The 16892-nt window shown below is 42.0% G+C and overlaps 1 long non-coding RNA gene across 1 annotated transcript in view; it reads right to left on the minus strand.

Annotated features, from left to right (window-relative positions):
* Positions 1-4025: 4025 nt before the first annotated feature.
* Positions 4026-16892, minus strand: part of LOC137220679 (uncharacterized) — a 29084-nt gene continuing 16217 nt past the window's right edge. Inside the window, exons 2-3 of the long non-coding RNA XR_010941741.1 lie at positions 6783-9120; positions 4026-5072 (exon numbers count right to left, since the gene is read on the minus strand). This is a non-coding gene — a long non-coding RNA (uncharacterized lncRNA). The remainder of the gene's footprint in view (positions 5073-6782; positions 9121-16892) is intronic.

A 16892-nucleotide genomic window follows, 5' to 3' on the forward strand; every position in this document is an offset into this window, starting at 1 on the left:
ATCATTTTTCACAATAGCCAAAAAACATGGAAATGACCTAAATGTCCATTAGCTGATGCATGGATAAATAAATGTGGTATATCCATACAGTGAAACATTATACAGCCACAAAAAGGAACTGATACTTGCTACAACATGATGACCCTTGCAAATATTATGCTAAGTGAAAGAAGCCAGTCTCAAAAGACCAAGTATTATATGATTCTATCTATATGAACTGTCCAGAATAGGCAAATCTATAGAAACAGAAAGTATATTAGTAGTTGCGTAGGACTGAGAGACTTGGGGTTAAATGAAGAGTGACTGCCAGTGGGTACAGGGCTTTTCTTTTTTTTTAGTTTTTATTTATTTATTTATTTTTGGCTGCTTTGGGTCTTCGTTGCTGCACACGGGCTTCCTCTAGTTGCAGCGAGTGGGGGCTGTTCTTTGTTGCGGTACGCGGGCTTCTCATTGCAGTGGCTTCTCTTGTTGCAGAGCACGGGCTCTAGGTGCGTGGGCTCCAGTAGTTGTGGCACACAGGCTCAGTAGTTGTGGCTCACGGGCTCTACAGCGCAGGCTCAGCAGTTGTGGCGCACAGGCTTAATTGCTCCGCGGCACGTGGGATCTTCCTGAACCAGGGCTCTAACCCATGTCCCCTGCATTGGCAGGCAGATTCTTAACCACTGCACCACCAGGGAAGCCCCCAGGGCTTCTTTTTGAGGTGATGAAAATATTCTAAAATTGAGCATAGTGATGGCTGTACAGCTCTGTGAATATACTATTGAACTATATGCTTTGAATGAATTGTATGGTATGTAAATAATATCTCAATAAAGCTGTAATTTTTTTTAAAGTGCTGATGTAGTCTTTGCTATGCAAAAATACAAGCAATGCTGAGATGAAATGCAGAGGAGTCTTTTTAAAATATTACAAAACGCATTAAATCTTGGACTTGCTAAAAGTTGTGGTGAACAAGTTATTGTTTCTGGGACCTAACATGACCGGCAGACTAACTGTAATTAAGAGTAAAGGGATTTTCAACTAGAAGGTGGTTTGGGAAAAGCCTAGTTTCTCAACATGATGCCAAAATGGCCAAGGCTCCCACCAGCACAAGGCCTCCTGGCTCCCACCTGCAGACCTGAGCTGCTGCCGATAAAGGGTCCTGCAAGGAGTGGTCCCTAGAGGCAAGTAATCCAGAGGGTAACTGTGTGCCTAAGGCTCATGCAAAAACCAGGAGCCCCAGGGTCCCTAGTCCTGGAGCACACAATACTAGGAGAATGTGAACTATAATTTTAGCCTAGGTTTCCTCCAAAGCAAAGGCTCCTCTGTGAGATAGACAGGGATAATAAATAGGACTGGAAGTGTCCATACCAATGTTTTTATGCTCAATCTTCTGGACACTCTGAGAAGCCTCACAGAATGCATTTTACAACTGTTTACCCATGGGATGAAAGGGGGAAGTATTTATTTGTCAGCTCCACTTTGCCACTGGCCAAGGGCTGTTTTGTGGGGAGTTAACTCTCCCTGCTTCCGGGGTGTGCAACCAAAAGTTCCCACAGGCATGCTGTGAAGACAGAGGGACCCAGGGTAGAAGGCACAAGGCACAACATACACTCATTTATAGCTGTGAACACACCTGGAACTGGTAGCCTCGGCCATAGTTAGAGGAGGAAGCCAATTTCGGAGAATTTGAAACAATGCTTAAGAGGTGTCTGATGCAACTATCAACTAAGTTCTGTGAGGTCTCAGAATCAGGTACAGAATTTTCAGGGTCCAATGAAACATGAAAATGTGGGGTGTTTGTTCCAAAATTATGAGAATTTCCAGGTGGTGACAGCAGAGCATACGCCAAGCCCAGGGTCCTTCTGAGAGTGGACCCTGTGTGACTGCACTGGCTGTACATGGCCATGAAGCTGGCCTCGTGTGGACTCTGAAGTAGCAAATTACCCTCACCCTCACTCCTACACACACACACACACACACACACACACACACACACACACACACACCACGTACTCCTGACTACATCTCCATAAGACACATTGACATTGAGGGGCTGAGTTCCCTCTTCTTTGCCTCTCCTTCAGCTCTGACCACACATCCATAGGCAAGGCAGGGGGGGTTCCTGACCCTGCTGGTGTGTGCTAAGGTTTTTCCAGGCCAAGGTCAAGTCTGGAAAAAGGAGAGAATTTTTCATAAAGCTGCTTATTTTTTCCATAAGTTTCTTTATTATAAGATTCCTTCCTTACCTTAGAAATCATGGTGATCATAAGCAGTACTTTTTTTTTTTCTGCCAAGGAAGGATATTAATTTTTTTTTCAGTGTCGGTCCTTTGCCAATTTTGGACTTGAAAATTACTGGCTCATGAATGTCTGAAGATACTGGGTTGGGAGGAAGAAGAGGAGGTAGGTGTTCAAAATCAAGAGGCTGGTTGATGTAGGGATCGGAGGCCACTTGGATAGGCAGAGAACAGTGCAGGGTATTTTATCAGCAGCTCAGCACCCCCTACAAGATAGAGAACCATCGATACCTCCAAGCTCAAGTCTGCCCCTTGTGAGTGTTCCTGGCGTGCTCTTTCCTTCATCCATTTTCTTGCCAAGGTTCTGTGTAAGGGTGAAGGGGAAAGCCCTGCCTGTAGGTAGAGTATGAGCATGTGGGAAGCTCCTCTTCTTAAAAATATGAGCCTCTGGTTTACTCAAGTGACTTAATGTGTTAATTCTTTTAAAATGCATTAAAACCCTAGGTAAGAAAATTCCTCTGTAGCACTTTGTATAGTGCCTGATGCATTGAAAATACTGTACACATATGATGATGATGATATTAACATCAAGTGATTATATCACTAAATCCTAACAAAACCCAAAGAGACAGGTGCTAATATTATCCCCATTTTTTGGCTGAGGAAACTAAAGTTCAGAGAGACTGAATAAGTTACTCAAAGTTACACTGCTTGGGAGCAGAGGGCCAGGATCCAAAACAGACCCAGAGTCTATTGTTTAACCACACTGCCATGTCACTAGGTCTGTGAGAATATACAAGGTCGGGCTGAGAAGTGTGGAGGTCGATGGGCCAGTGAGCTTCCTGGTTCTTGCTGCACCACTGGGTAGGCAGCATTTACCTAAGAGTGCTTCAAGTAAAAACACAAAGCCCTTTCCTAACCTCTGTCTCCCTTTGTCCTCTTTCTGTACCCTCTTTTCTCCTGGCATTCCTTGTGTGATTCTGGAGGAGCCAATAGAGGAAACAGACCAAAGAGCTCCTTTCAGGACAAAATCTTGCATCTTCAATATCTAGAAGCAGTATCAACTATCTAGCATCTCACATACAGTAGGTGAATAATAAATGTTTGCAGATCACTACGAGAAGGCAGCCTCTTCCAGGTCCCCATGAAACAGCTAGTGGTGTTCCTGAGCAGGCTAGCAAAGTCTCCAGCGTTCAGCATGCCACACAGTGGGCTCCATGCCCACTTTTATTCCCACATCTCTCCCTACGCAGGTCCAAACCAAACCTCATTATTAATTACAACACCTCTGAAAGATGCAGGAGGTGTATAGTGTAGCCCCATCCCCCAATGCAGGGAATGTCATCTGATATATTCCATTACGTCCCATTACCTACCACCCACTCTCCAGATGTGTCCACTTCAGCCTCAGAAATCTGAAGAACAGCTTCTGTGTCATCTCGATTTTACCTAATTAATGCACGACTCTAAGGAAGCACCCCCAAGTGTCTGAGTAGGATCTCTGAAAGGTTAGAATCTGCCAAAGCCTCCAGATATGGAAAAACATTAGACCCTCCACTCCGAGCCCACCCCAAAGTATACCTTCTCTTAGGCAAAATCAGCTACTCTTCTGATAGTACCCCTTAGTATCCACTTATTAAATCACCGGTCATTTGTTAAGAAGCACTGAATTCATTATGAATTCAGAATTGAGACTATGCAGTTACAGCTCTACATATGGGAGAAACCATTTCGGACTGATTTTCAATTTCCAACACTAAACAAGCCTTTGCCAAAATGTTTTATTTCATGTTTTATTTGAGCCAGCACCAAATGATAGGCATTGTTGCTTTTTAAATTGAACGCATATGCGAACCGGTAGACTATCCCAGATCCTCTGGAAGAAATCTGCCCAAGCTGCATATGAATTACATGATTAATGAGTGATTCTTGGCATCTGGGTCTCACACTGATGTTCTTGCTGTAGCAGGCACACTCATAAACAATGTGAATTATCATTTTAAAGCACTTGTGTGTGTCTCATTCCAATATGGACACCAAATTTATTGGCCTGGAGTTGCAGATTTAACAGGAAAAAGAGGAAGGAAATCAGACTTTTTTGTTTGGCCAGGCTGGTAGTCCTAGCTCCAGAGATTTTATGGCTGAAGCAAGGAAGAAGCCAACATGGTCACAGAGACAAGTATGTCTGGCTCTTCTGCAAAGAACAGGTATTCTCCTTGCCCAGTCAAGGGAGAGCAAAGGCCCACTTACCAGATGCAAAGATGCTCCTCAGCCTTCTCTCTCTGTGTATAAGCTCAAGCACCGCCATTCTGCTTCTTCTGAGTGCCCAACTGCTTAGCACAGGCCTAAGAACAATTCTGAGTTGCACAGTGATCAAGCCAACATTGGGTTAAGACTCTCATTCCTCCTCCTTTCCAAAGGGATCAAATACAAAAAAAACACTTGAGGGGGGTACATAAAATTGAGGAATCCAGAAATGCAGGAGGGAATCACTTTTGGAACAGGAGTAGAGAAGTCTTCTTCAGCAACAGTTGTCCATGGCCAGGGATGGTGGCAACAGTTGTCTGTGGCATTACATCCGAGGATCTAAGACAAGGGTAGTTGTCTCTAGGCCCACATAGGCTATGCTTCCATTTATTCTGTAGACTGTGAAATCTGTTTCCACAAAGAACAGTTAAAATTGGGTTGGGAGAGAAAAGCAACCTAGAAGAGCAGAAAGGGAGAAGGTGAAAAAAAACCCTTTTCCATGTGGAACACATCAGGGGCATCAGAATTTTGGGGACACTTTGACCTCATCTTTACCTTTGTAAATATCTTACTCCCCTTTTTTTCTTTTTCTCCTGATGTGCTCCACCTGTTAACACAAGGCAAATATTTTTCCTTAGGCAAGGAATATAAAGAAATGAGTCTGTTCAAGCTTTGTTTGATTTTTAATACATTCTCTAAAAAATGTTCATGTTTACCATTAGCCAATAACAATTTCAAACATACTACGGAATGTTCACCCTTCCATTCTGTTTTTCGAATACAATTTTTTGCCTAGACGTGGTAATGGGTTTATTAATCCTTCACTGGGTATACAAGAAAACTCTACATCATGGCTTTAACGAGAGTTTCTCAACCTTAGCATTATTGACATTTTGGGCCAGGTAATTCTTTGCCATGGGGGCTGTCTTGTACAGATATTTAGCAGCATCCTTGACCTGTCCTCATTAGATGCCAGCAGCACCAGCTGTGAAATCCAAAAATGTCTCCTGACGTTGCCAAATGCCCCTTAGGGGGAAGTTCTTCCCCCCACGCTAGAAACACTGGCTTTAAGAAAATCATTAAAATATGAAAAGGAGATATTAAAGTAGATGCCAATTTGAAAGATTAAATAATTTCCCAAGTATTTCAATATTTGAAGAGTAGATCCTACACGTTGCCTATGTAATTGCCATTTCCCAGCCTTCCCTAATTACATGGTGGGCTGATTCATTGATCTCTGACCTGGCAGAATCCTCTCCCAGCCCCAGAAGAGATGTCAGTCACGTGAATCCCATTTCCCTTTGCCAATGGTTGGTCAAAGGATGGGAATCATGTTGCTCAGTTCTAGACAATGAGATGAAAAAGTGGGGGAAATATTTGGGAAGGCCTCAAGACTTTAAAAAATATTAATAAATAATAATAAATAAGATCCTGTCTAAGAAAAAGCCTCTCCTTTTCCCCCACTAGGATTTCTGCCTTTGAGTGGGACTGTATTTCTTGGAGCTTCTGCAGTCATCTCACAATCACAAGGAGCTAAACAAAAGGATGAAATGCCAATAGCTTGAGGGAGGTAGGGCAGAAAGAACAAAACGGCTTCAGTTCTCAACAACATCTTTGAACTGTTGAACCAGCCTTGGAATGTCCACCTCAGGCTGCTTGTTTGTAGAAATAATTGAACACTTTTATTACTTAGCTAAACCGATGATTGGCAAACTATAGTCTGTGGGTCACATTCAGGAAATAAGAATTGTTTTTACATTTTTAAAAGGTTGTTAAAAAATTTTTAAAAAGTAACCATATGTGTCCCACAAAACCTAAAATATTTTTACTATATGGTCCTGCACAGAGCAAGTTTGCCAATCTGCAACCTAAACCCCACTCGTGGCAGATGTCTTGTGATTTGCTACCCAAAGCATGCCTAACTAATAGAAGTACTGATGTCACCATTTTACAATTACAGAAACTGAAGCTGAGTCGGCCAATGGTAGGCTCAACTAGACAAGTCAAATACAAATTTGCCATTATTTCAGTTCATTGTAAAGTGAAGCCAAATTGAGGTATCACAATAGCATTAAACCTATTCTTTAGGGCTTCAAATAATATTTGTACTATAGGCTTGACGTTACAAATCAGAATAGACACAGCCTCTTGATGAAACTCAATGTATTCAATGAATACTTGCAAAGGGGGCCAGACTATCGTACTATCTGGAGCACCAAGGCATTTCTTGCATTAAGAAATCAAAGCTAGAGACTCCAAGGGGGAAAAGTCGTTACAGAAGAACACCAGAAACAAACTCACTGATATGACACATTACCTCTCCTACTTGCAGAAGCAGCTCTTGTACTTCCTCGTTGAATCACTCCGAGTGAATCCTCAGTGAAAAACAGTCAAAGCCTTCCTCCACTAACTCTAGCTCCCATGTTAATCTGCAGTCGGGCCAGCATGTTCTGTCACACCTTGGTAAAGGGTTTAAATAGTGGCAAAATCTTACGTACACTCAGAGCATCAGGTCCAGAAGAGGGTACACAAAGCTCATTGTGGACAGCCCACAACATGAGTGTTGTATAAAAGTTACAGTAAACACCTGCCAACACCTAACCATGGAGCTACAACAGAACACCAAGGGGTGGCAGGGCTGGGCTTTTCTCAGTTGATCCAACCAGCATTTCTTTGTCTTTGTATCCCAGTATCTGACACACAGCAGGTGGTCAGTAAGGAACAAGCACCCTCAGTCTACACGCAGTACTGGTTGTGCTTCAATGTTGGGTTGGTTTGCGGCAGAACTTGACCATGTCAGGATCCAGATTCACACACGTCTCCCAAGGAGCACATTTTTCCACTGGCTCAATGACTGGAGATTTTTTCCATGTGCTCACATTGTTGGGCCCTGAAAAGACTGACCGGAGGACTGTTGGAGCTTTTTAGAAGAACCATCACTTTGACAGTGGGAACAGCTATGCTCCTTTCCGGCTTAGGACCTGGGGGTGTGGGTTCAAATGGTATGATTATCAGAAGAAGGCTGCCCTCCCTGGGCTGGGTGGGTGCCCAGGGCTGGCTTTGGTGGCATCCAGTGGCCAAATGACTCTGGTGGGAGAGGCCTTGACATCCAGAGTGGGCTCTTCACCGCTGTGTCGTCCCCAGGGATCTGCTTCCTGCCATCTGGTCTGGGTCAGCTTCCCCAGAGTTCCCGTCTGTGCTGTAGGTCCTGAGGACACCACAAGCTTTTCCTGAGAGACACCTGAAGTCACACGTTTATCTGCAGTGACTAGTAAAGAAACATCAGGGGTAAAGGTCTGCAAAAGAAAGGGGTCAGGCGGCACTATGGTGAAGGGGAGACAACCTGTCACTGGCTGTATGTGGGCTGCCCTGAGCAGGAACGTGAAGGAGTCATTCAGCCTATCCGTGCCGGTTAGACTGGTGTGTGGCTCGAGCAACAACAGTCCTTGGTCAACATCCTTCTGAGTGAACAGTCGTGTCTTCCATTGCGGTGCCCCGGGCCACTCTTCGTACAAGTCTGCCATGGACGGGGAGTTCTGTCACTTCAGATTTGGGATCACTGTTAGTCCTGTTAGCAAGATCAGTAGCATCAAGGTCCTTTCTTCTCAGCTGATGGGCCACTCTGTTGGCAATTGTCAGATCTGACATAACCCGCAGTAAAGGCTGCACCCTGCTGCGCAGTGTTTGTCCTGATGTAAACAGCGAGAACCGTAGCTGGTCCTCTGAGGCAGTGAGGTATGTCATGTGGTAAGAGAGCTTTCCTGAATTCAGATCCTCCTGTCCAAAGCTGATGACCACCTGGTTTTCGACGAGCAGATACCCATGTTGGAGGGGCCGTGTTATCTTGTACGTGATTTGGGGGCTCCTCCCATTGGTCACTGCTGACAGGTGAGCACTGGTGATGGGAACGGTTGTCTGGCCTTGTGGGAGAAGTAGGTCAGTGAGGTTCACGAGGGTGATGGAGATGGGGATGACATCCAGGTGGAAGAGCTTGTAGAGTGGGCGGTGTTGGGAATCGGTCACACTGAAGTAAAACTCCGGAGAATGGGCTTCCATCTCGTATGAACCACACCTGAGAGTTATCAGTGTGGGCTTGTGTGAAATGCTGAACAGGTATGTGTGGACGGTGAGCCATTGCCAAAAAGCCATTATTAGGTTTACGGATGATCATATATCTGATCTCCTCTGGAGGACTGTCTGGATCTTCCACTTTTAGGTTTTCAGGTCCTAAAACCAACCTATTGCCCTGCAGAACTTTCAACCAAAGCCCTTTGTCCTTAATTCTTGTGCCTTGTCATTTATAGGAGTGATGGTGATATGAAACATCTCTTCAAGAAAGTCAGCCTCTGGCTTAGTGGTGGACTTGCTCTTTTGGTTGGGCCAAACGGCGAAGGTAAAATTGTCAGCTAGTGATTCAGAGTCATCGTGAAGGTATGTGATTCCAAGTTTATTAATTACATACTGAGAGAAACTGGGTTTGCTTTTGGTAATATTCCTCTCTCCAACCATAATAGTTCCATGGTGAGGAAGAGATGTAACTTGGAACCAAGTTTCATATGAAGAACACTGAGGTTTGGGCAATTTAAGTAAGAGGTTGGAAGCATCTGACTTAGATTGGCCGATGAGAACTTTGTCTCCTTCCTTGACAACAGCTCCTGTTAAAAACAAACGTAAAGACCAAAGTGACATCTCATTAGAATTTTCAAATGACAGCTGTAAGACTTTTTCTCCCTCAGATTTGCCTGTCCTAGTGGATAATTCACAACACCTTGGTATCTGAATTAGCACTGCTACCCAAAGCATACGAAAAAAGTAAATTTTAAATACACACGCCCACACTGTTAAGTCAACATTTCACGTAAGAGAGTTTTAAAACCTTGAGATTCACTTATAACGTGTTCATCTCCTAACTTACCTACTACCGCACTTTCTCTTGCCATGGAAACAGGTGCAGCTTTCAATACCCCTTTCCTTTTAAGAACTTGCCCTATTTGTTATTTTCATTTTCCATCAACAGTTTTCAGTCGTGGGCATGGTGAAGTCCCCATTTGGAGGTACAAATAAGAATTTTGTAAGGCTAATTTGCCATCCTTCCCCACTACAACTATTGAGGCATATGAGAGGAGAGAGCAGAGGCCCAGAGAAAGAGCACACATAAAGAAATAACAAATTTTTATAGCCATATAAGTTTTATTTCAAAGGTGGATACATTGGCATTGACAATTAAAAAGGAAAAGATGTATTTCCAAATTGTCCCTACTTTAATAATTAGAGATAAGGTACTGACTATATCATGGTGGAATTACCTGTATTTGGGAGCAGACGACTCTGCCGACCAGGTTCATTAATTTCATATGAAATAGTTATAGGAAACTCCTCAGGGCCTAGAGCTGCGGGTGGGGAGGACACTGTGAACATGAAAGAGTCTTCTGCAGTCCAGCCTGTATTCTCCCGGTCTACATGCTGGTATAATACCAGCTGCTCACTGACCTGGCCAGATAGTAAGAAAAATCAGCCCCTGGTTTGAGGGATAATACGAGAATTAACGTATATCCTAATTGGAGGAGATACATGCCTTTTCAGGGTTTACTCTACCCCTCCTCAAACTACTGCACATTTCCATGCAAACTCAGGAACATTAAAAGTGTGCTAACTTATTGGTCAAACCTAAGTGATTCTATTACCAAAATGATCTACTTATCAGAGAAAGAAAAGTACATTGGTTCTGAGATGACTAATGCCTAAGGTATATATATTATAAAAAGTTTATAATGAACCTTCACTTCCATGTCAGCATCATAACTACCAGCTCCCAACCAATCTTGCTTCACATGTACTCCTACCCACGTTTCTGCCCGCGAGATTATTTTGAAGCAAATCACAGACATCATGTCATTTCATCTGTAAATGCTCTAGGATTAGTAAAAGATGACTTTCTTCAAATATTCAGTTAGTGTAGTGTTCAAATATCTCTGGTGGTCTAGTACATGTCTTTTTTTTTTTTTTTTTTTTAACATAGTTGCTTTGAGTCAGGATCCTAAATCCACACCTCACATTTGTTTGGTACTTCTCATTGGTTTCTTTTCATCTATAGGTTCCCTTTCTCTAATTTTTTTTCTTGTAATTTATTTGCTGAAGAACTTGGGTTGTTTGTCTTTTGAGTTTCCTACATTCTGGATTTTGCTGATTGCATCCATATGGTGTTGTTTGGCATGTTCCTCTGGTCCCTATATTTCCTATATACTACCGGTTAAATCTAGAGGCTTAATAAGAATCAGGTTCCATTTTTTGGTAAGAATGTTTTACACGTTGTATTGTATGTTTCCTCTTGCATTGCATCGCAAGGCAAAATACTGCTGGGCTGCTGCTTTTTAGGATGTGTTAAGATTGATAAGTGGCTTCAAGTGCTGCCAAATTGATCCAACTATCTTAAAGTTCCCCGTAAGCCTATCAACTAACAGTTTTACATACTCATTGATACAATTGCCTAAACTCATTATTTTTGCAGTGGCAAAACACTGATATTATTTATCTTATCATTCCTTCTTCATTCTTATCTGTAATTCTTCTATTTATAAAGAACTTTCTCTTATCAGCTATTTGGTTGCACAGTACATGCAGGAAAGACAGGATTAAGTGTTTGATTCTTTCCCTTTATATATCATTTTTCAGAAGATGAGTCCCCTGGCTCCAACCTCCAAACATTGTTCTCGTTGCTTAAGAATCATCAACTCATGAATTTTAATATATGATGTATTTCATTCCATTGCAAGTATTATTTTCATTGATTTTCAAACTGCCCCACCTGGCTTAAGATATTTTTCAAGATGTAATCCAAGTCCCTAATGCCTGTGGCCTATCAGTGTCCTTTTTATCTCATCAGATGGAGATGGGTTCTACCCAGTGTTGTGTTGTCCAGATACCATGTGGGCAGCCCTTCCCTCAACAGCAGTGATTGAATGTTCTAAAACTGCAACCACAGAAGGGAAGGCTAGAGAGAAAATATTCGACCCTTAATTCCTATAGGTCACATCTTTTTCTGACCTGCTATCTGTTATAATATCTGAACTTACAGGTAGGTTCTGCCGAAATACTTGAGTGTCCACGTCAAACGTGCCGAGGATAAATTATCACATAATTTAGAGAGAAGTTGAGTTTGTTTCATCAGCCAGTATCGGAAATATGGCCCTTCATATCCACAGGTTCCATATCCACAGAGTCAACCAACCACGGATCAAAAATATTTGGAAAAATTCCATAAAGTTCCAAAAAGCAAAACTGGAATTTGCCACATGCTGGCAAGGACTTACATACCGTTTATATTGTATTAGGTGTTGTAAGTAATCTAGAAATGATTTAAAGTATACAGAAGGATGTGTGTAGGTTATATGCAAATACTATTCCAGTTTACATATGGGACTTCAGCATCCTCGGATATTGGTACCCATGGCGGTGGGGGAGGAGGGGGCGGTTGTCCTGGAGCCAATCCCCTGCAGATATGTAGCGATGACTGTACTGTATTAATTAACAGAGGTTTGGTGATGCATTGCTCTGACTCTCTGCTTGTTACAGTGGATGTACCTAGAACCAGAAAGGCTTTTGACTAGTGAGTTTCACGGAAGAAAAGATCTGAAAAGATCTATGTTCCCAGAGTGGCCAAAACTGTTGTTGAGGAGATTTTTTGTTTCTTATCCTATTCAAGGATAAAGCAAGGAAGTGCTGTCACTTGAGGATTTTAAGTGGAGAGAAGAATATATCATCTCTCAATATTTCCTAATAGAAAAAGCAAGGTTACTCGTGAGAAATTGGAGTTTCTCCAAAGATAGTAATTTCCGGTACTAACTAGTAACTTAATTCCCCAGAAGCTCCTGGGGAATAAGGTCAGTTTTATTTAGTAGATCTACCATTTCTATTCCTAGCTTAAGATTTATGACAAAAGATCAATCATAAATATATTCCTCCTCCTAGAAGCGGGTGACTGTGCCATGGATTTCAGACCAGAGGATGGTTCCTTAAAGGTTCCCATTATGCTTAGGAGTCATAATATATGGTAAAAGAGATCCAGTTTCTTAATATTAAAAGTAACAACATCTATTAACCAGGAGGGAAGGTTTTCTTGGATGCAGGTCATTCGTGCTCATTGCTCCTTTGGTGTTAAGTGAAAATCAGCTTCCCTAAAAAAATATAACAAGTTATTAGAATAATCTAACGTCTTCTGATATCTACTGTAAGGAGAATGATTGTCCCAGGGAAAGAATGGTTCTCATAGATGGGAAGAGTGGTGATGAAGGTCAGAAATCTTCTGAAGGAAGTAACTGGGGAAGAGTCTTAAACATAGTTTTGTATTTCAGGAGCCTAGTGGAGGAGAGGTCTGTTTTAGGTTCTGTTTTTGAAAAGTCATTTTAAGAGTGAGGAATTGTGGAAAACAAAGTGACTTATTTCACATGGGAGAGTGTGAGAGAGAAATGAATTAGATTCACCTTGAGTGTCTGAGATTTAAGACCAGATAGCAGGTAATTGAAAGTGCTGAGCTAGAAGTCAAAGGGAGTAAGGGCGCCTTTGGAATGTCAACTTGCCAGTCATCATGCCCTGAAAGAGGTTTGAGGTGAGTAGAGTCTCTAATGTTTAGAAAACAGATTTAACTTCACCAGCTTTAAGAGTCAGGTTTTATGGTGTGTGTGTGTGTGTGTGTGTGTGTGTGTGTGTGTGTGTGTGTGTGTGTGTGTGTGTGTGTGTGTGTGTGTGTGTGTGTGTGTGTGTCTACTGGGAGAGGGCCAGGAAAGGGAAAATAATAAGACCAAGACTTTATGAGAAAAAAGTATAGGGTCAACCTGAGGAGAGAAGGTTCTCAGAGAAGATTAGGAATTATTTGTTACCTTAAATAGAAAGCAGCCTTAGGAACAACTTCCAACAGCTCTGCGTATTTCCACTGTGTTAAATATAGACAGATAAGCCACTTAGCAGAATACCTGGGCTCTGGGATTAAGGAGAGGGGAGAGGGGTGTTTTTATTTCCTATGGATTTAGATTAGCTCAGATATTTTCTCTTTTACAGAGTCTTTCTGGAATGTCATTAGCAATTCAATGGTGCAGAATTCCAATGTAGAAGGAAAAACAGAAAACTAGAAAAATCACCACTTGGCAACCAAGTAGTAATAAATGCCTCAGGCAAGAATCCTAAAATGGCTGCTAAAACTAGCGAGCTAAATTGTGATGAGAAACAGGACGTTTAGATAGTTCTAAAGTGTCTCCTCACAGATACTTATAGAATTCAAAGGGGAAAATACAACCTTCACGGTGGAGAAACCTAAAGGACAGCACTTGACCAACTGATGAAAGAAATCACCGTCAGTGACAGGGCAAAGAGAGCACCAGTGCCTCCTGACAGGAAGCTCTGGGAAGAACCCAGCCTCTCTCAGGGCTTTCCCGCCCCAAATGCATAACCTGAATTATGAGGAAACATCAGATAAAACCAAACTGAGAGGGCTTCCCTGGTGGCGCAGTGGTTGAGAGTCTGCCTGCCGATGCAGGGGACACGGGTTCGTGCCCCGGTCCGGGAGGATCCCACATGCCACGGAGCGGCTGGGCCTGTGAGCCATGGCCACTGAGCCTGCGCGTCCGGAAAAAAAAAAAAAAAAACAAACTGAGAGACTTCCTACAAATAACTGGCCTGTTCTCTTCAGTAAATGGTAAGGTCAGAAAAGTCAACACGACTGCGGAATGGATCCAGATTAAAGGAGACAAAAGACTCTTGAGAACTAAATGCTCTGTTTTATGCTATGGGTTTTTCCTTTGCTATAGAGGACATTCACTGAAACAACTTGTGAAATTTGACTAAGGTCTATAGATTATAAAATAGCACTGTATCAGTGTTAATTTCATGCTGCTGAAAATTATACTGTGGATATATAGCAGAATGGCCCCTTGTTTTTAGGAACGATACAGAGCTAAATATGAATGTACTAAATATAGAGGTAAATAAATATAAATATATTACTAAATACAGTAGTAAGGGGGCATCATGTTTGCAACTGGCTCTCAAAATTTCAAGTTGTGTGTGTGTGTGTAGGGAGAATGATAAAGCTAAGTTAGATAAAAGGCAGTAAATGCTAAAATTTGGTGAATATGGATGAATAGTATAAGATAATTTTTTGTATTCTTTTGCGACTGTTCTGAGTCTGAAATTATTTCAAAATAAAAAGTTAAAATAATAATTTTAAAAAGTAAATCCCATGGTGCTTTACTATACCAACTTCAAGAATAGACCAATAGTCCCTTTTCTTTGATGACTCAGTACATGCAGAATGGGAGAAGGAAATGCCTTGGGCACTATGAAATCAAGAAGTGGTTATTGCCTATCCCAACATGGTCCACCCTTCACCACCTCCAGCTTGGTCCATTTCTCTAGGGCTTTAATGAGGCTGTATTCCTACCTGACTTATGAATGGGTGGATATGTGGTTCCAAGTCCTAGACCTTCTCTGAGTAGTGCTTTTACTAGAAGGGATAATATGATAACATCCCTTGGATCGTCCCTTGATTCCTATAGAACCACAAAGAAAAACATTTGTCTGAGGCTAAAGAGATGGCCAGGGACCCTATTGACTTTTGTGTGACGGGTCAAAGTTTACAGCTGAGAGGCTACTGAGATGCTCAGAGAAGTTGGGATTCCAGGTAATTCCGATGCTGAAAGCTCAGCCTCTCTGCACTGGTGCCGAAATGAATCTCAGAGACAAGAGTTTTGGGTGAAGCAGAAAAGAATAGCTTTACTGCTTTGCCAGGCAAAGGGGGCCCCAGAGGGCTCCTGCCCTCGAAAACTATGTGTCCTAACCGGGGAGGATTTGATGAAGAGTTTTATAGCAATAGTTCAAGGGTGGGGTTGCTGACAGGATTAGGGTGTGTGCAGGGCCTGTGATGCCTTAATCTTGTCTCCGGTGGTCTCTTCTCCTAATCTGGATGCGCTTCTCTGGTCCCTTTAATCTCGCCTCAGGTGGTTTCTTGGCTGCTTCTCCCCTGATTAGCAACTGTTCAAATCTGTCCTTTGGAACTCAGGGAAGGTCATGGAGGCTGGAGTCTTGCCTACAAGAAACAGGGGACAAAAAAGGCTTCCGTGCCCAGGGGCCCCAAGGGTCCTTCTCGGTTTCAATTCCTCTCCCTCCACTCAATGGCAGGGTTAGTTGGGAGCAGAGATGGGACCAGAACCCAGATCTTCAGGCTTGTAGATAAGAGCTCTTTCTTTAGCGCACATTACTGGGGCCATTTTGGCTCCAACTGCTTGAATTACTACCGTTCTTCCTCCAAGAAGGAAAAGGACATTCATTAATATAAAAATCTAAGTGTAGGAGTGTAGTAGAATTTGAACCTTGGATTGATCAGACGTAACGTCAAATACAAATGCTACCAACTGTCAGCTTTGTGGCTTTTATGCAAGTCATTTAATCTCACTGAGCCTCCATTTATGCACTAAAATATAGAATAATATCTCACTTGTAGATATGCATTTGACCTAATTGGTCTGTTGCCATATCAATGTTCAAAATGGCAGGCCTTGGGCATTTCTAGGTCTTTCAAGAAAGGATCTAAGTCCTCACTAAACAATTCCTTACAGTTGGAAAGCTATACTCATTTTTATAGTGAATCATGGCATGAGAATATTAAGCAATCAGAAAGTTCTAAAATATGCCTAATAAAATAAATATTTTCCCATAAAACAAAGGAATTTGTAGGCTGGAATCCTGGCACATAGTTCAGAAGCTTACTTACAGTTGCTTTGTAAATGATTTAGTTCACCATTCTACATTTGGCATTTCAATAAATATTTGTTTAATGAATAAATAAACTACTTGAAAAGTACTTTACAAAATTTAATTATAAAGTATACATTTACATCCTGAAGCAGTAGAAATAAGGCAATCCAAGACATTTCTTACCCATTTGTTTAACAAAAACACACTGACAATACCTAACTTTAATTGTGCTCTGCTAGGCACATTATGTAACTCGTTTTATTTAATTTTGTTTTAGGCAAGAATTGTTGTGTCCATTGACATATTTTTTAAAAACCTGAGGCTCAGAAAATTTAAATAATTCACTCTAGCCAATAGGTGCAAGAACCCAGTTTTTAGTCTAGTCCTGTGTGACTCCAGAGTTCAGTCTCAGTGAGACTGTGGTCAACCAGAAATTCACAAGACATGCTCTCCAACCCCACGGAGTCTAGTAATGGGGAAAGTCAGTTGGTAGGTATGACTAGGGCAGACAAAAGCTATTGTAGTCTGGCCTGTCTAGGACACAGTCACTATTGGCCAGAGCGTTTAAGGATTCAAAGAAATAGCTCCACATATAGTATCTATTACAAATGGCAAGTAAGGGAAGGTTGTATTCCAGTTCTTCACAACTGCCATTGTAGATCAGGTAGACGTTCTCATAGGA

This window comes from Pseudorca crassidens, chromosome 3 (genome assembly GCF_039906515.1).
Source record: "Pseudorca crassidens isolate mPseCra1 chromosome 3, mPseCra1.hap1, whole genome shotgun sequence".
In the NCBI taxonomy this organism is placed as follows: Eukaryota; Metazoa; Chordata; class Mammalia; order Artiodactyla; family Delphinidae; genus Pseudorca; species Pseudorca crassidens.